At 35.2% G+C, this 21,495-nt stretch overlaps 1 protein-coding gene across 5 annotated transcripts in view; it reads left to right on the top strand.

The window, feature by feature from the left end:
• Positions 1-21,495, top strand: part of plxnb2b (plexin b2b) — a 195,003-nt gene that overhangs the window by 108,065 nt on the left and 65,443 nt on the right. For 3 of the 5 annotated variants that reach the window (XM_067379119.1, XM_067379118.1, XM_067379117.1), the window contains one exon: positions 19,988-20,060. The exons of the other annotated variants lie outside the window; for them this stretch is intronic. The gene's annotated coding sequence lies outside the window, so the exon portion shown is untranslated. The remainder of the gene's footprint in view (positions 1-19,987; positions 20,061-21,495) is intronic. 5 annotated transcript variants of the gene reach the window in all.

Genomic DNA, 21,495 nt, shown 5'->3' with positions numbered 1-21,495 from the left:
CCCTTAGCTGTTATAAATTCACTGTAAACAAGGCTTCACTGGGCTTATTGCTTTAATAGCTACAGTATCTCACAGAAGTGAGTACACCCCTGCATTCTTGTAAATATTTTATTATATCTTTTCATGTGACAAGAAATGAAATGACACTTTGCTACAATGTAAAGTAATGAGTGTACAGCTTGTAAATTTACTGTCCCCTCAAAATAACTCAACACACAGCCATCAATATCTAAATTGCTGGCCACAAACTTGAGTACACCCCTAAGTGAAAATGGCCAAATTGGGCCCAATTAGCCATTTTCTCCCCCCGGTGTCATGTGACTTGTTAGTGTTACAAGGTCTCAGGTGTGAATGGGGAGTAGGTTGTTAAATTTGGTGTTATCGCTCTCACTCTCTCAAACTGGTCACTGGAAGTTCAACATGGCACCTCATGGCAAAGAACCCTCTGAGGATCTGAAAAAAAGAATTGTTGCTCTACATAAAGATGGCGTAGGCTATAAGAAGATTGCCAAAACCCTAAAACTGAGCTGCAGCACGGTGGCCAAGACCATACAGCGGTTTAACAGGACAGGTTCCACTCAGAACAGGCCTCGCCATGGTCGACCAAAGAAGTTCAGCTCAGCGTCATGGGGGATAAACCTGTCAGTGCTCAGACCATACGTCGCACACTGCATCAAATTTGTCTGCATGGCTGTCGTCCCAGCCTCTTCTAAAGATGATGCACAAGAAAGCCCGCAAACAGTTTGCTGAAGACAAGCAAACTAAGAACATGGATTACTGGAACCATGTCCTGTGGTCTGATGAGAACAAGAAACTTATATGGTTCAGATGGTGTCAAGCGTGTGTGGCGGTAACCAGGTGAGGAGTACAAAGACAAGTGTGTCTTGCCTACAGTCAAGCATGGTGGGAGTGTCATGGTCTGGAGCTGCATGAGTGCTGCCTGAGCTACAGTTCATTGAGGGAACCATGAATGCCAACATGTACTGTGACATACTGAAGCAGAGCAAGATCCCCTCCCTTCGGAGACTGGGCCGCAGAGCAGAATTTCAACATGATAACGACCCCAAACAGACCTCCAAGATGACCACTGCCTCGCTAAAGAAGCTGAGGGTAAAGGTGATGGACTGGCCATGCATTTCTCCAGACCTAAACCCTATTGAGCATCTCTGAGCATCTCTGGGGGATCCTCAAACAGAAGGTGGAGGAGCGCAAGGTCTCTAACATCCACCAGCTCCGTGATGTTGTCATGGAGGAGAGGAAGAGGACTCCAGTGGCAACCTGTGAAGCTCTGCTGAACTCCATGCCCAAAAGAGTTAAGGCAGTGCTGGAAAATAATGGTGGCCACACAAAATATTGACACTCTGGGCCCAATTTGGACATTTTCACTTAGTGGTGTACTCACTTTTGTGGCCAGCGGTTTAAACATTAATGGCTGTGTGTTGAGTTATTTTGAGGGGACTGCAAATTTACACTGTTATACAAGCTGTACACTCACTACTTTACATTATAGCAAAGTGTCATTTCTTCAGTGTTGTCACACGAAAAGATATAATACAATATTTACACAAATGTGATGGGTGTACTCACTTCTGTGAGATACTGTGTATATATATATCTATATATATTAAGACTTTTGGTGAATAACGACTTCATTTTCAGACTGTTTCTTATAGTATAACTTGAATGAACTACTTTTATAGTCATTTTGAAGCCTTTAAAATGAAAAACTTTATAATAAATTAAATAATTCACTCTTTTTTTTCAATGAAAGAAAATCTGAGGGTGGGTAAATTATGGCATGTTTGTCGGTGAACTTTCTTTTAGATAAACCCACACTCTGACTTTGCAGAAAAAAACTCTAATCATTTTCATTTCGTCATCTCTCGCTCGCTCTCTCTTTAGGTTTGTGTGCTGTTAGCTGCTTGTGCAGTGCGTCGCGGCTCATTAGGAACGCCGTTTCTGTGACCGAAATGTAAAACTGTTAAACATACATTAACTTTAATAGAGACAGCACTGCTCTGAGATTAATATTGCTCTTGAGTCGACTCTCTGCTGTTTGTGCTCATGTTTTCATGGCTGAGAAAGCTTTAAAGTCAACATGGAATCAAAATGGACTCCGTTTACCTTCTTAATGCACGTTTGTGGTCTTATTGAGCACGATTCATCAGTCCAAAGACAAAAATGACATAAGATTCTCTTTAACATTCACTCTGAATGACACATTATAGCATTAGAATTGGTTATAAATGCCGTTTAATGTTGACTTTGGTGGTTCTCCAGTCATATTTGCTGAATAAAGTCACCTGGAGATGAGAAACTGAAAGACGTACTCTTGTTTGATGCGATTTGAGATCTCATCTCTGACTGTGAGGAAGTCTTTCAACATCTGCAGACTTGTACATGCACAAACCTGGAATTCACATACACAAAGGAAAGCAATGCAATCTGTTGAAAATGCCAAAGAGCCTGACAGGAGGCCCGATCGGAGAAAACGTGAGAGATGTGACATATGTATGAAGTTTATATAGGAGAGAGTGCTTGGAACAACAGTTGTTTTGGCAGAACAATTTGGTGCAATGATTCCAGCATTGCGAAATAGCAGAGGAAGCCGCGGCAGGGGGAAATGGGTTTCTGTTTGATTGACAGCTGGAGAGATGGTCCTGTCATTCTCAAACTTTGACAGTTCTTCTAAACATGGGCAGAAAAAGGCACAGACGCCCGAATGAGAGGTTGAAAACGAATCATTACAGGTGACAGCATATCCAAAGAACTGACAGATAAACATCCTGTTTGTGGAAAGATTGGATCAGATGGAATGTTAGCATTCTTTCCCAAAAAAAAAAAAAACATGGTGGTACAATGAGGGTAATCAGATTGTTACTTTATTATTCACTTACAAAAATGTTCCTTGGAACAGTGGATGGTATTCGATGATAACACTTACGTAAGGGTTTGCCATGCTATTGAATGATTACCATCTGCATTTACCATGCTATTTTCTGTTGGTAATGAAAGGAAAGCGGATGGATGACATACTAATTAATAAAGAAAAAAAGGAGTTTATTAGGCAAGTTAAATTTTCCAGGTCATATCAGAGCTCATTTAATATAAAAGTCTTTAAGGTGCAGTAACAAAACTAGATCTCTTTTAAATATATAAATTTATTTTATTTTAAATATATTTTGCTACATATAAAGCTATTTTAAAGATTTTGAAGTGTAATAAGATCATTCTGTTTAACTGTCCAAAGGCCAATACAGCCATTTCATTAGTGATTAAAATATCTTAAAATTTAATAAATGTATATATTTGAAAAATGTATGTATTCACTTGCTCATATGCATGTCCCGAAACATCAGGTCATTCGGTACGACGCTATAAAACATGGAAAATGTTGTAATATGTAAAAAACTTGTACTAAATATAATATGTTTGACTGTCTTTTTACTAGCTATCTTATCGTCAATATCGTCATTCGGTAAAACCAAAATTTTAGTTAAACCGAATTACTTTTTTGATGACAAATTTTGTCCATATTGTAAAAAATGACAAAAGCAGTGTTAATTTAAAAAAAAAAAAAAAAACCACAATCTCATTGTTAACCTTTAATAAAACTTAAAAAAATAATTATTTCTCCATTAGGTTTTTTTTTACACTTTTAAAAACCTTATTTGTCAATTTTATTTATATATATATATATATATATATATATACATATATATTATATTCAGTGCATAAAAAAAAAATCTATAAAATTCCATTACATGAAACTTTTGCCGTCAACAACAACAAAAAATCTTGAGCACCCGTGCCCGCTGTAAGTAGACACAGGAAGTGATGGCGGTCTCGATAGAGCCCTCAGTACAGCTTCTCATCTCTTGTTTGTGCGCTGCAGGCTTGGAAGAGGCCGCTATAAGTTGCTTGTCTTGCATTATCTATCGCAACGCCTCCACGACGGCAGCCCACAGGCATCTCTGACAGGAAATTGATGCGCTGCTCCTCCAGAGACTCACGCTCTTCCCTCGAAAGGATGAGTTCAGCTCCCTGTTGAAGTAGAGCTGTCGTCTGCGCTGTCAGAAACACACGCGCTCGCTCCCGCGGCGTCTCTACAGAGAAAACAGGGGAGTTCAGATGTTAGACGGGGTGATTGAGCACCGAGCTGAATTTGAATAGGGAATGTTGCCCGCTAACGTGTGCTTTCTCACAGTGGGTGCTGAAGCTGTGGAGGTGTCGAGGTTGGTGGCGAGAGCTTCTTACACCAGGATTGACGTCTCTGGAGCCGGGCCGGTCTGCGATCGGATCACTCAGGTGGAAAAATGGTGGTTTTATCAGGGGTAGTGGAACAGATAGCGGAGGCATTGAATCGGTTTATGGAGACTTTAGAGTCTGGATGGAGAGTTTTGCTGTTTAGGGGTCAGTGACCCTTACAGAGCTGTTCTTCTAAACATTTCGGTCACTTTCAAATGATTTGCTGCTGCATTGGCTTTTACACCTCACATCTCTTAAAATAAAATCTTAGGAAACTTTAAACCAGGCCTTTGTTTAGACCTAACCTTAAACTTCAAAATTTGGCGTGTAACTTGCAGTGTTGGGCACATTACTTAAAAAAATTAACTAGTTATAGTTACTAGTTACTTCTCACAAATAGTAACTTAGTTACATCATTATAAAAGTAACGAATTACCAGGGAAAGTAACTATTGCGTTAATTAAAAAAAAAAAAAATTAACTTGGATTAAATATGTCTACTAATAAATTATTATTTGTTTAATGTTATGTTTTAAGTTCATCTATTTGATTATGAAAAGTGAACAGCATGAGTAAGATAGGATACATCATAAGATGTGCAATATATCGGTAGACATGGAGTGGGTCAGACATGATTTTGGCCACTTCGTTAAGTTTTTTTTTTTTAGAAAGCCTTTCTTTAAAGTGAATTTCATTTTGTAAAAATTGTATCTTAATTTTAATCAGTTTCATCAACCAATTGCCTGGATTTAATAAATAAGAAGCAGAAAATATAATCATGACAATATAATCGTGGCGCCGGCGCGATCACTTGCACATGAACTGGAGCGCATCTTATAAGCTAAATGAACCGAAACTCAGCGGCCGCTTGCCTCACAGACATGAGAAATATATCTATGGAAAGCTTGAAATGTCTACTTTTAAACTAAATAATTCAAAACAAAAAGAAATAGGCTGCTCTCTGATTGTGTAATCTGAATGAAATGTGCATTTTCTCTCTAAGTGCGTCCACGGATATGATGAGAGTCAGCAATGTCAACTTCATCTTTGCAGCCGACATGGATTCAGAAAACATTAGTTTATTAATAAACAATTAAAATGTCTCTTTACAGTTTTTGTGTTTCACATTCATAATCATTACTTTTGCCAGTTCTTTATGGCAAGCTTTATGCGTGCGCTTGAGTGCTATATAGCCTATATTACGTAAACGCTCATTATAATGGTTTATTCTCTCCAGTATTTAAAGGAACACTCCACTTTTTTTGGAAATAGGCTCATTTTCCATCTCCCCTAGAGTTAAACAGTTGAGTTTTACCGCTTTTGAATCCATTCAGCCGATCTCCGGGTCTGGCGGTACCACTTTTAGCATAGCTTAGCATAGTTCATTGAGTCTGATTAGACCGTTAGCATCTTGCTCAAAAATGAGTTTCAATATTTTTTCTATTTAAAACTTGACTCTTCTGTAGTTACATCGTGTACTAAGACGACGGAAAATGAAAAGTTGCAATTTTCTAGGCCGATATGAACTATACTCCGCTAGGAACTATACTCTCATTCCAGCGTAATAATCAAGGAACTTTGCTGCCGTACCATGGGTGCAGCAGGCGCAATGATTTTTTAAAGATCCTTTATTAATTTTGTCCCTGATGTCCCTGTAGTTATATGATGTAACTACAGAAGAGTCAAGTTTTAAATAGGAAAAATATCAGAACTCTTTGGTCATTTTTGAGCGAGATGCTAACGGTCTAATCAGATTCAATGAACCATGCTAAGCTATGCTAAAAGTGGTACCGCCAGACCCGGAGATCGGCTGAATGGATTCGAAAACGGAAAACTCAACTGTTTAACTCTAAGGGAGTTGGGAAATGAGCCTATTTTCAAAAAAAGTACAGTGTGTCTTTAAGAAATCAAATTAATATAAATATGATTAGTCAACTAATGGCTTAAATGAACAACTACTAGTCTAACACAGACACCAGAGGAAAAACTTTGCTGGTACTATGGTACTTTTTTTTTTTTTTTTCGTCTGTAACAGTAACAGCGTTGTAACGGGGAAAAAAGTAATTCATTTGATTACTCGTTACTGAAAAACTAAACGCCGTTTATTTATAACGTCGTTATTCACATCACTCTTTTCCATATAATAGAAAGTAAATTGAGCTTCAAATGGAGATCAGAAACACTTCATAACAGTATCATAAAATAGTATGACTTGTTCTCTGTATTTGAAATGAATAAATAAATATGTTGTTCTTTATTTTCAGTGGTAACATCTGATAGATGTATATCAGAGGACTGTGTTGCAGCTTTGTTTCAGATGCATGGAAAGTAAATGAGTCACCTAATGGAAGAGAATGATAATAAAGCTCACTGCTGGTCTGAATGATGGAAACTCTTCAGCTTCAAGAGCTGCACTTACACGCTGATTATCTGTGTTCCTTATGAGGGAAAAGAGTCTGCGAGTGTTCATAACTGTGAGGGAGCAAAACGAGCACACTGATGTCTGTGGAAATGTTCTGGGTTTATGAATATATTTGATCATTTGTATGTATTTTTGCTGAGGAAAAAAAATCTATTCTGAATAATCACAAACTTCATTTAAACAATGGATATTTTTACTCTATCCTCATGGCAAAAGAAGTCATATTTCATGTGAGTTTGTGGTCTGAATTGAAAGGCTGTGTACCACAAAATAATGACAAGAAAAAATGTTTTTCTGTTGATTTGTCCTTGCAGCTGCATGCGAAAACATGCTGCATGAGCAGTGTAGTTTGATTCACAAACAAATGACTCTTATGAACAGCGCAAGTTGTTTAGTCTGATTCACGAACAATTGACTCGTTTCTTTTTAGTGAATCAGATACATACTGCCCATCCAGTGCAGTCTGATTCACAAACAAATGACTCTTCTGAGCTGGTCCTTTTATTGAATCATTTTGAATCAACAAATACTTCACTGAATGAACTCATTCAATATTTGCACATCAGGAGAAGCAGCAGCCCTCATTTGCTCTCTATTTGATCTCATTGGCGTCTCTGAGAACAAATTGAGATATTGAAGAGAGGTTAAGATATCAAAGCGCAACACTGCATCTTTCCAAATCTAAATCTGCTGGTGAAATAATGTGGATTTATTCAGCGGAACGTGTTTTGCAGCCGCACACATGACAGCAGATTAGTGGGCGGCAGAACGACAGGAAGTGCATGAGCTCCGCTCCTCCGCAGCGTATGATTGGACAGGAGCCTTTCTGTTTGTATTTTAATGCTTAACCTTAATAAAACTGTGATTACCAAAAGCATGTGTAATAATGGATTAAGAAGAAGACAGTGTGGGGGATGAGAATCACATGATAGTGGGAATAAAGACATTAATGGTGATTATGATGAGAATGATTGAACTGTACAAATACTCATGTGTGATGATTTCTTTTTAGTCAACATGAAATTAAAATTGACTGTTTACTTTCTTTTTTTTTGAATTTCAGCAAAAGATGAACGCAACATTTACTCATTTACTTTAACTTTTTGTTAAATGTTAGTATAATTTTTATTTTCTTAGTAAATGTGAAAATGTAATTCATGACTCTTAATTTATGCAACATTTGCTTAAAATGCATATAAACATTGTTTATATAGATATACAATATATACAAATAAAATACACAATTACTCAAAACATTATGCAACATTTACCATTTTTTTATTTTTAAAGTAATTGTTTATATATATATATATATATATATATATATATATATATATATATATATATATATATATATATATATATATATATATATATATATATATGATATATATATATATATATATATATATATATATATATAAAATCAAAAAATATTTTTAATTCATAATTTAATTTATGCAACATTTGTTTAAAATGAATATAAATATTGTTTACATTTATATATACAATATACAATTTCTTAAAACTTTATGCAACATTTACTATATAATATATATGTGTGTGTGTGTTAAAATTTTAAAATATTTTAATTGACTTATTGACATTTTTTCATTTAATAATTATTGACTTTCCAGTGTTACTGGAAATATGTGACATTAGGCAAGTAAAATAGTATGTTAATGCCGTTTCATGTTGACTTGTATTCTGTTTTTGAGAATTATTTATTTGTGTAGCATATTTGTAAGAAGTTTTTTTGCATTTGACCCAGTTCCATATGCAGAGCCTGTTTTTTTCCCGTAGGTATACTCAAAGTGAACGAAACACGCAGATACTCTCATTTTTGGCCACAGTTTTGTTTTAATGCATTAGCTCTCTATGGGATGTGACTCTTTGTTTAGTGTTTGTTTGTTTTAGAGCTGAGAGATGATCAAAGCTCCTGCATGCCCCTCTGTTTGTCTCTGAACCCCAGAGCTCTGATTCGCCAACATTAAAAACGTCTGGAAAATCTCTCGCTGAACTCAGAAACGCAGCATGAGTTTCAAACTTTCGCAAAGATGGACGGCACAGTTTATGCGTTCATTTGGTCCAGATAAAGAGCTTCCCGCAACACACAAGGTTCAGAAAGATCAGCCTCCCGCTCCTCCACAAACACTCCTTCCTAACTCATTCTCCTGGTTTAATGAGTATTACTCGGTATTGTAGAGATTACCGCCCTCCAAATCCCCCCAGCCTCCTCAGTCGCCATCGTTTTACGTGGAGAAATAAACCGCTCCCCCCTCCAGATGTAGCCTTTTCACTCACCGAGAGATGAGGATTTAAAATCTGCCGCTGTCAGCCTCCTTTAGAACGCTTCATAAGCATCTTTGAGACAAAATTTCACTAAGCCGGCTGCTTGCTTTTCTTTAGCACCATTCACGTGGACGGCACAAGTGTTGTGCTTGTGAACACAGTTCCATTTTCACAGCAATCACTGTTTATTTTACATCAAGGGCTAGAGAAAGACCCTTTCTTGATGTAGTACAGTGTCTGGATCGAGCGATTCTGTCACTGTTTCTTTTGGAGTTTCGCAGACATTAGTACTGCGTGTTTGTCTGAGCGATCATATTTTACTTTTAAAAGTAACGTGTTGTTGTCGTACTTGAATTGTGGGGAACCTTTTCAATGGCTGATATATAGGCAACAGTTATTATTGTTTTTCATGTTGTGTAAAATTATATATGCATTTTTTGAGCAAATTTTGTGCATTTCTTTGAACAACATTTACTCAAATTTGATGTATATATAAATATGATAGTGTTTTTTTTGGTAAATGTTGTGCAAAAGCATTTTACATTCCATTATAAATGGAATGAATTATGATTTTTTTTTTTTCAATTAAAAAAATAATAATTCCAGTAATTTCAGCAAAAATATATATTTTTTTATTTCATAATTATTTTAATTTTAGCAGGTTATATGAAATAAAATATTTTTGTAATTTGTTAATTTTGCGTTTTTTCATCAAAAAAATAATGCAACATTTGCTCAAAAATATACATATATAAATTTTACACAACTACTCTAAAAAAGTTATGCAACATTTACTAATTCTTTTTTTAATTTATTTAATAATTATTTTAATTTCAGCTAAAAATATTTGTATTTTTATTTCATAATTCTTTTAATTTTAGAAAGTTACATGAAATAAAATTAAAATGCATCATTAACTCCATTTACTTTTTTTATTTTGGTAAAATGTTAATATTGCGGTTTATTTAATCACAGACATCTGATGATTGCGTGAACACAATGGCCAATCAGAGTGCTCAAAGTGTCACATTTTTAAAATTTCAGTGTCGACTTGGTATCGAAGTGAGTTGACAACACTACAATAAATAAATGTAAACGTAACATGCAAATAAAGTAACTGTTCACTGTCAATAGCGTTACTTGTTTGAAAAAGTAACCCATCATGTTACTCAACTCGCGTTACTCAAACAGTCATCTGGTTAATCAATTTGCGTTACTCGAAAAAGTCATCGGTTACTCGTGTTACTTGAAAAAGTCATCTGGTTACTCAACTCGCGTTATTTGAAAAAAGTAATCAAATCATCTGATTACTCAACTCGCGTTACTTAAAAGTCATCAAATCATCTGGTTACTCAACTTGCGTTACTCGAAAAAAAGTCATCTGGTTACTCAACTCACGTTACTTGGAAAAAGTCATCAAATCATCTGGTTACTCAACTTGCGTTACACGAAAAAAGTAATCTGGTTACTCAACTCGCGTTACTTGAAAAAGTAATCTGGTTACTCAACTCGCGTTACTTGAAAAATCATCAAATCATCTGGTTACTCAACTCGCGTTACTCGAAAAAAGTCATCTGGTTACTCAACTCGCGTTACTCGAAAAAAAAAAATCATCTGGTTACTCAACTCACGTTACTTGGAAAAAGTCATCAAATCATCTGGTTACTCAACTTGCGTTACACGAAAAAAGTAATCTGGTTACTCAACTCGCGTTACTTGAAAAACTAATCTGGTTACTCAACTCGCGTTACTTGAAAAAATCATCAAATCATCTGGTTACTCAACTCGTGTTACTTGGAAATTCATCTGGTTAACTCGCGTTACTTGAAAAAGTCATCTGGTTGCTCAATTTGCATTACTCAAAAAAGGTCATCTGGTTACTCAACTCACGTTACTCGAAAAAAGTCATCTGGTTACTCAACTCATGTTACTCGAAAAAAGTCATCTGGTTACTCAACTCATGTTACTCGAAAAAAGTCATCTGGTTACTCAACTCGCGTTACTCGAAAAAAGGCATCTGGTTACTCAACTCACGTTACTCGAAAAAAGTCATCTGGTTACTTAATTCGTGTTACTTGAAAAAGTCATCTGGTTACTCAACTCTCTTTACTCGAAAGTCATCCGGTTACTCAACTTGCATTACTTGAAAAAGTAATCAAATCCTCTGGTTACTCAACTCACGTTACTCGAAAAAAGTAATCTGGTTACTCAACTGGTGTTACTTAAGTCATCTGGTTAATCAACTCGCGTTACTTGAAAAAGTCATCTGGTTACTCAATTTGCGTTACTTGAAAAAGTCATCTGGTTACTCAATTTGCGTTACTTGAAAAAGTCATTTGGTTACTCAACTCGTGGTACTTGAAAAAGTCATCTGGTTATTCAACTCACGTTACTTGGAAAAAGTCATCAAATCATCTGGTTACTCAACTTGCGTTACAAGAAAAAAGTCATCTGGTTACTCAACTCACGTTACTTGGAAAAAGTCATCAAATCATCTGGTTACTCAACTTGCGTTACACGAAAAAAGTCATCTGGTTACTCAACTCGCGTTACTTGAAAAAGTCATCTGATTACTCAACTCACGTTACTTGAAAAAGTCATCTGGTTACTTAACTCACTTTACTTGAAAAAGTCATCTGGTTACTCAACTCATGTTACTTGAAAAAGTCATCTGGTTACTTAACTCACTTTACTTGAAAAAGTCATCTGGTTACTCAACTCATGTTACTTGAAAAAGTCATCTGGTTACTTAACTCACTTTACTTGAAAAAGTCATCTGGTTACTCAACTCATGTTACTTGAAAAAGTCATCTGGTTACTTAACTCACTTTACTTGAAAAAGTCATCTGGTTACTCAACTCGTGTTACTTGAAAAAGTCATCTGATTACTCAACTCACGTTACTTAAAGTCATCTGGTTACTTAACTCACTTTACTTGAAAAAGTCATCTGGTTACTCAACTCGTGTTACTTGAAAAAGTCATCTGGTTACTCAACTCATGTTACTTGAAAAAGTCATCTGGTTACTCAACTCATGTTACTTGAAAAAGTCATCTGGTTACTCAACTCGTGTTACTTGAAAAAGTCATCTGGTTACTCAATTCGCGTTTCTTTGATAAAGTCATCTGGTTACTCAATTCACGTTAATTGAAAAAGTCATCTGGTTACTCAACTCACGTTACTTGAAAAAGTCATCTGGTTACTTAACTTGTGTTACTTGAAAAGTCATCTGGTTACTTAACTCACGTTACTTGAAAAAGTCATCTGGTTACTCAACTTGCGTTACTCAAACAGTCATCTGGTTGCTCAACTTGCATTACTCGAAAAAAGGTCCTCTGGTTACTCAATTTGCGTTACTTGAGAAAATCATCTGGTTACTCAACTCACGTTACTTGAAAAAGTCATCAAATCATCTGGTTACTCAACTTGCGTTACTCGGAAAAAAGTAATCTGGTTACTCAACTCGCGTTACTCGGAAATTCATCTGGTTAACTCGCGTTACTTGAAAAAGTCATCTGGTTACTCAACTCATGTTACTTGAAAAAGTCATCTGGTTACTCAACTCGTGTTACTTGAAAAAGTCATCTGGTTACTCAACTCATGTTACTTGAAAAAGTCATCTGGTTACTCAACTCGTGTTACTTGAAAAAGTCATCTGATTACTCAACTCACGTTACTTAAAGTCATCTGGTTACTTAACTCACTTTACTTGAAAAAGTCATCTGGTTACTCAACTCGTGTTACTTGAAAAAGTCATCTGGTTACTCAACTCATGTTACTTGAAAAAGTCATCTGGTTACTCAACTCATGTTACTTGAAAAAGTCATCTGGTTACTCAACTCGTGTTACTTGAAAAAGTCATCTGGTTACTCAATTCGCGTTTCTTTGATAAAGTCATCTGGTTACTCAATTCACGTTTCTTTGATAAAGTCATCTGGTTACTCAATTCACGTTAATTGAAAAAGTCATCTGGTTACTCAACTCACGTTACTTGAAAAAGTCATCTGGTTACTTAACTCACGTTACTTGAAAAAGTCATCTGGTTACTCAACTTGCGTTACTCAAACAGTCATCTGGTTGCTCAACTTGCATTACTCGAAAAAAGGTCCTCTGGTTACTCAATTTGCGTTACTTGAGAAAATCATCTGGTTACTCAACTCACGTTACTTGAAAAAGTCATCAAATCATCTGGTTACTCAACTTGCGTTACTCGGAAAAAAGTAATCTGGTTACTCAACTCGCGTTACTCGGAAATTCATCTGGTTAACTCGCGTTACTTGAAAAAGTCATCTGGTTACTCAACTCATGTTACTTGAAAAAGTCATCTGGTTACTCAACTCGTGTTACTTGAAAAAGTCATCTGGTTACTCAACTCATGTTACTTGAAAAAGTCATCTGGTTACTCAACTCGTGTTACTTGAAAAAGTCATCTGGTTACTCAACTTGCTTTACTCAAACAGTCATCTGGTTGCTCAACTTGCATTACTCGAAAAAAGGTCCTCTGGTTACTCAATTTGCGTTACTTGAGAAAATCATCTGGTTACTCAACTCGTGTTACTTGAAAAAGTCATCTGGTTACTTAACTCACTTTACTTGAAAAAGTCATCTGGTTACTCAACTCATGTTACTTGAAAAAGTCATCTGGTTACTCAACTCGTGTTACTTGAAAAAGTCATCTGGTTACTCAACTTGTGTTACTTGAAAAAGTCATCTGGTTACTTAACTCACGTTACTTGAAAAAGTCATCTGGTTACTCAACTCGTGTTACTTGAAAAAGTCATCTGGTTACTCAACTTGTGTTACTTGAAAAAGTCATCTGGTTACTCAACTCATGTTACTTGAAAAAGTCATCTGGTTACTCAACTCATGTTACTTGAAAAAGTCATCTGGTTACTCAACTCGTGTTACTTGAAAAAGTCATCTGGTTACTCAACTTGTGTTACTTGAAAAAGTCATCTGGTTACTCAACTCGCGTTACTTGAAAAAGTCATCAAATCATCTGGTTACTCAACTTGCGTTACTCGAAAAAGTCATCTGGTTACTCAACTCGCGTTACTCAAAAAAAGTCATCTGGTTACTCAAATCGCGTTACTTGAAAAAGTCATCTGGTTGCTCAACTTGCATTACTCAAAAAAGGTCATCTGGTTACTCAATTCGCGTTACTTGAAAAAGTCATCAAATTATCTGGTTACTCAACTCATGTTACTTGAGAAAATTCATCAAATCATCTGGTTACACTGCTTGTTGCTTCCTAAAAAGTAATCAAATTCAGTATGATGTCTTCTCTCGTTCTGTTTTGTTCTTAACCATGCTGGCACCCATTCCCAGCTTCCCCTGTCCCAGGCTGCCAGTCATGGGGGTGAACAAGATATCCGGTTTATCTGGGTCGGAGCCAGGAATCTTTAGAGAAAAGTAAACAGGAAAAACCGGCGCGTTCCTGGGGGAGCCCTGCGCCTTTATACGGATCTTTCTGATTTCCATATGCTAAAACCGCAGTTAAACATCTATAAATCAGGCCCTGCGTGCCATGCGCTTTTGCATGCATGAATTTTGAATGGCAGCGCGACTACAGTGGTTTCTCAGGAGATGATGCCGTCCCCGATGCCACGGTTTCTCCAAGCACGGAGGAAAATCTTTCAGAGAACTTCTACAACTTTTGTGTGGAATCCCTCGGCATTTGCCATTGTATCGCAGGCTTTATAATGACATTCAGAGATGGTATAAACACTCATTTTTTCTTTGAGGAAACACAGCAGGAGAGAATTGTGCTGTTTTTGTTGCGGGATCCATTGCAGGAAAGAGAGAGATTGAACATGGGGGTCTCTGTTGCCCTAAAAACTTGAAACACTTTGTATTTGAATGTGTTTGTCACAGGTTCAGAAACAGGTGTTTTTAGAAGTTTAATTCTGGAGAGGTTTTAACCGTAACTCAAATGTTAATGAGATAAGCCTCCAAGCGTCTGGATCACAGAGGAACTTGCTTATCTGGTTTGCAGTGGTGCTTTTGCAGGGTTGAATTAACAATAAATAAATAATAATGGTAAAATTGTTTGCCTTCACCCTTGGTGCTTTCAGTTTCTGCTGTGTTTACCGGCTCTGGAGACTGTTGACGTGTGTCAGCTGAATGTGTCGTCGCATGCACGTCCTTCAAGTCTCAAATCTATATTCTTCAGGTTTTTATTATTCCTTGAGGGCTCTTTCATATTAGAGTGTTTGGTGTGGACTGTTTCGTTTGTTTGTTTGGTGTAAAAGCAGTTTTGAGAAAAAAAAATCTTGAATTATTTTTTTTTTCTTACCCTTTAGGCAACATTTCTCGTTTTAATCATAAACCTCATTCAGTTTTGTTATATTTAGGCTTAACACAAGAGAAAACAAGGCTTAATGCCTTGACATTTTTGTATTGCAGCAAAAATGAAGTTTAGTCTTTGATTTATTATTTTTTTATTGTACCCAAGTAATGACTGTTCAAGAAATGGTTCAGTGTTGAATCAAGTCAAGTTGGGGGAAAGTGGATCTTTTAACCCCATTACATCGCTGTATGTAGGTCAGAAGATTTATAGTTTGCGATCGATCACGGCACAATCAGAGCCAGCCATTTTTCATCCCCATAATTGGAAGCTTTGCAGCAGGACGTGCCAGTTTAGGCTTGTTTTGTCAGGACATTGTGCTTGACTCAGATATGGTTTAGTTTACTGTACTGTATGGGTTTGTGCTGAAAAGATCAGTTTAATGCACAGCAAACCGTTCTGTTGGGCTTTTTCTCATTGTAATACCTGATAAACATTTAGGTGTCTCTTAATCCATCTGCATCAGACCATCTGGATTGAACAATACCCATGATTCATAGCAATATTTATTATACTTAAGGGTCAGAGCGTTGCTGGTTGCTGGTTTTTATATAATAATATGAAACAATAAAATATATTTTTATTATTATTATATTATTGTGTTTTTTGTGGCATAATATTATATTAATGAATTATGTATAATATTATTATTTTATTTTCCTTATTCTTATATATATATATTTATTATTTTACATTATGTAAATTCAATATAACTAACATAATTTGACATATAATTAACATATACTGTAATAACATAGAATTTAACAAACACACACACACACACACACACACACACACATATATATATATATATATATATATATATAATATATTATATATATCAAAATGTATTAAATTAAATAAGTTCTATTCGGTTGTCTTAAAAATATGATATAATAAAATCTAATATATATATGTGTGTGTGTGTGTGTGTGTGTGTGTGTGTGTATGTGTATTATAGTAATTTAATATCATTAATTATATAGGTTATATTATTTTGTATTATTATGTATCAATTGGAATGCTAAAGGATATTTCTCTGCAGATATTTCTTGTAGGATACACAAACTCTTCTAGAATATCAGAGCAGATGGTTATCCAATAAATGAGGCACAACTGTGTCAGTGCTCTCAGGTGGTTTCCATAGGCAACAGTATGGCACACACATGTTGAATGTGCACACTAAATCACTCGCATTTATTAAATTCTACTGTCTCGAGCACCTCATTTTCTTCATTGAGCCTTGGACCGAGTGTTCGCGTTCTGAGGTCATGTGCACTGGTCACAGCTGATATTTATAAAGGCTTCTCCGTAAGTATGCTGATCCAACGCTGGCCTCCTCCATGCCCTGAAATCCATATTCATCAGGATATGAAAGGTTATAACTTGTCCTGCATCAGCAATTCTGCTCACTTCTTAATTAGATCTTATATTTCATCTGAGCTTTGAGCTGAAACTTTCTGCTCATGCTGATTACATCCCGACAAAGTTGTAGCCCAAACGCCATGTGACGCTAGCGGCTCAACATAGCGACTCGTGCAGCTTGCAAGAACCCCCACGTCTAGCAAAGCGTTTGAGCTTTGATTGTGCTCTAATGGAGGTTGTGTTCGCCTCTGGTTGCACGAATACAACTAATTAGGCTTTGGTGTGAATAATTAAAGTGGTGTAGCGTGACCAGCAGTAGTAACAAGTACATTTAGTGAAAAGCAATTAGCGAATTTAGCACCTGCAAAGATCATTTATCCTTTTTAATAATTTAGTGTTGTTGTAAGGAAAGAGCTCTCTGGCTGGTTTTCAAACCCTAGTGAACTACATGGACAACTGCCTCCTACATGAAATGTTACCTTTTAAGTGATTAAAGCGATTTGGAGACTAGGGAGGGACTGGTTTGTCATGGAAATAACACATGGGAGGCTCACAATTGATGTTAGCATTAGTATTTTGCTAAGCTCTCTCTCTCTCTAACATATTTATATTTATATATATATATATATATATATATATATATATATATATATATATATATATATATATATATATATATATATATATATATATATATATATATATATATATATATATATATATATATATATATATATATATATATATATATATATACATATATATATATATATATTCAGTATCTCACAGAAGTGAGTACACCCCTCACATTTTTGTAAATATTTTATTATATCTTTTCATGTGTAAAGTAGTGTAATGTAAACCCCTGGATATGACGCTGAGCATGTGCACTCAACTTATTTAGTCGACCATGGCGAGGCCTGTTCTGAGTGGAACCTGTCCTGTTAAACCGCTGTATGGTCTTGGCCACCGTGCTGCAGCTCAGTTTCAGGGTCTTGGCAATCTTCTTATAGCCTACGCCATCTTTATGTAGAGCAACAATTCTTTTTTTCAGATCCTCAGAGGGTTCTTTGCCATGAGGTGCCATGTTGAACTTCCAGTGACCAGTTTGAAAGACTGAGAGCGATAACACCAAATTTAACAACCTGCTCCCCATTCACACCTGAGACCTTGTAACACTAACGAGTCACATGACACCGGGGGGAGAAAATGGCTAATTGGGCCCAATTTTGGCATTTTCACTTAGTGGTGTACTCAATTTTGTGGCCAGCAATTTAGACATTAATGGCTGTATGTTGAGTTATTTTGAGGGGACAGTAAATTTACACCGTTATACAAGCTGTACACTCACTACTTTACATTGTAGCAAAGTGTCATTTCTTCAGTGTTGTCACATGAAAAGATAACATAACACATAATAAAATATCTACAAAAATGTGAGGGGTGTACTCACTTCTGTAAGATACTGTGTGTGTGTGTGTGTGTGTGTGTGTGTGTGTGTGTGTGTGTGTGTGTGTGTGTGTGTGTGTGTGTGTGTGTGTGTGTGTGTGTGTGTGTGTGTGTGTGTGTGTGTGTGTGTGTGTGTGTGTGTGTGTGTGTGTGTGTGTGAAAAAAAACAGTAATATGGTGAAATATTACTACAATTTAAAATAATAGTTTTCTATTTTAATATACTTTAAAATATAAATCCTTCAGAAATCATTCTAATATGCTGATTTGATACTCAGTTATTGTCAAAGTTGGAAACAGTTGTGTTGCTTAATAATTTTTGGAAGCTGTGATACTTTTTTCAGGATTCATTGATGAATAGTCAAAGAGAACAGAATTTATTCAAAATATAAATATTTTCTAACAATAAAAATCTTTATTATCTCTTTTTATCAATTTAATACATCCTTGCTGAAAAAAGTATTAATTTCTTCCAAAAAAAAAAAGAAAGAAAAACATACTGACCCCAAACTTTTGAACAGTAGTGTATATTGTTACAAAATATTGAATTTAAATAAATGCTGCTCTTTTTTAACTTTTTATTCATCAAAGAATCCTGATATTGTAATAAATCATCATATTAGAATGATTTCTGAAGGATCATGTGACACTGAAGACTGGATTTAATGATGCTGAAAATTCAGCTTTGCATCACAGACATAACTTATATTTTAAAGTAAATTATAGAAAACCATTATTTTAAATTGTAAGAATATTTTACAATATTACTTTTTTTTTTTTTTCCTGTATTTTTGATCAAATAAATGCAGGCTTGATGAGTAGAAGAGACTTCTTTCAGAAACATTAAAAATAGTAATGTTTCCAAACTTTTGAACGGTAGTGTGTGTATGTGTGTATAATATATATATAATATAGGGTACAGCGGGGCTTAAGTCGCCACAGGGCAAAAGGTGCCTTTGCTTTTATTTTCTTCTAAACCTCTAGATGGCACAAAAATTTGCCACAGCACTTTCCTAAACATCCGCTTTTCAAGATACATGTGCAAATTTGTCTGATCACGTCAAAGTTGATTCTGAGGTAGTTTGATCTAATATTTGATGTTTTTTTTAATTTTGTCGATTTAAGTAGCGATTAAATTAATGTTATATAATATATAAAACCCGGATTTTAATAGGCAAATACTTAAGAATTGAACGTTTTTGGGATGTGCTGGAGTGCTGTTGGGATGTTTACGGAGTGCTCACCTCTTGCATTGTCAATACAGGATCTTGACCAAAAATGGATGCACCTCTTGATATAAATAACATCACAACATTTATTTCCATCAAGAGGTGCATCAATTTTTGGCTCAAGATCTTGTATTAACAATGCAAGAGGTGAGCACTCTGTAAAGTCTGCTCCAGCACAACCCAAAGACTTTCAATGATTTCCAATTCATATGTGAAAATGATTCTTCATGTTCTTTCCCAGACATTCTTTCACAATCATTCCTGCCTCGAAGCGTTCTCGTCCTCGGAGACTAGATTTTTAAGCATAGCCTCTGCGTGCATTTAGTACAGAGGAAAGTGTTTCTGTGATGCTAAATGCTAACCCCTGCCGGAGAAACCTCATCTGCCCACAGTACATTAAGATTTCATGGCCTCCACCCCGCCCTCGCTGAGAGGCTCTAACTTATTTACACCTCTGAAATCCCCTAATAAGGGTACTTACATTGATTCTCTCCCTAACCAGGCTCCATTACAGATTAAACAGGTCTGTAGAAGAGAGAATGACGAGTTGAATGAGAGACAAGATTATAGGAGCCGTGTGATTTATCTGAATTTGTTGCACACACCTCATTCTCTCTCCCTCTCTCTCTCTCTTTCAGTGCTGTGGAGGTTGAACAGACATACACCTCACTCTTATGTCAAGCATCAATTAAAGCAATTTTCTCCTTGGAAGTAAGTGTCTTCCTACTCTATTTGAGATTATTAACATCTGTGGTTGATTTTTCCCTGCTTAAAGGAACAGTTCACCCAAAATTAAAAATTCATGTCATTATTTACACACCTTCCCTCATGTTATTCCACACTTGTCTGTGGTACACATTTTTACATGTATCTAAATTTAGTGATAATATGATTAAAACTGTGGGGAAAGGCAAATACATGTCATAACATATATAAATGTATAAAGAAACACATATTTAACACATATATAAATAAATAATTTTATTATTTTTATTTAATATTTAAAAATAAATTAATACTAAAATGGCTGAAGCATAACCTAAATAAGGTAATAATATAAGAATATTAGAAAAATGTTTTAAATGTGTTTTAAATATGGTAATTATAATATAAATGCATTTTATATGTTATGTGTTATAAAATGTGTTTATATATATATATATATATATATATATATATATATATATATATATATATATATATATATATATATAATATGTGTGTACACACACACACACACAGATATAGAGAGTCATTAAAAATCTTTGCGTGATGAACACATTCAATTATGCTGTTCAAAATGATCTAAAGCTCTTAAATATGTCTTCAAAAATGTTATTTTTTTGTTCAGTGACAAAACCAACAACAGTTGTATTTGTAACAACAAGAGGGTGAGAAAATGAAAGACTTATTTTTGTGTGACTGATTCTTTAAAGAGCAGTAGGCGTGACATCAATCACATTGTCAGAGCGATGCCCCCTATCTGCCACATGATGTATCATCCTTGAAAACTTCAGGACATTCTCACTGGATCCAAACCAGAATTATTCCCTGCTGCTGAACTAAACTGTCTTGTGTGTAATTGATAGCGGTGGAAAGATGTGTTGAATGTTTATCAGTCACGTTTAAAACAAGTGACAGAGATGCCAAGGGAGATTCCATTAGCATAGAGCTTCGTTTAGCATTAGTGAGGAGTCTCATGTGAGCCGTTTCAGAGGAAACTCTTAGACAGGTGTTTCTTCAACTATTTGTCCCTGTGGACTTTTGGAAAGTAAACTCTCTTAAAACTCCTTTTTTTTTTTTCTTTTAACAATGTCAAACAGTTGACATGCATGCATCACAGGAGAAGTTTGTAATTTTGTACACACATTTATTATTATTATTATTATTATTATTATTATTATTTTCTGAAATGTCATTTCCAACAGTGTTATTTTCTTCCAAATCTCAATTATGTACTGTGAAAATTACATTTTAATTTTTTTTTTTTTTACAACAAATGGCCTTTTATGTATTCTAAGTGCTGATAATTACATGTATTATTTAATTATATTAAATATAATTCAATTAAATATTACATTTAAATTATTGAATTAAACAATTAAATATAGTGTTTCTTTATATTAAATATACTATTTTAATTTAA

Source organism: Chanodichthys erythropterus, chromosome 24, assembly GCF_024489055.1.
Source record: "Chanodichthys erythropterus isolate Z2021 chromosome 24, ASM2448905v1, whole genome shotgun sequence".
Lineage (NCBI taxonomy): Eukaryota > Metazoa > Chordata > Actinopteri > Cypriniformes > Xenocyprididae > Chanodichthys > Chanodichthys erythropterus.
This window is presented reverse-complemented; position numbering and strand designations above follow the sequence as displayed.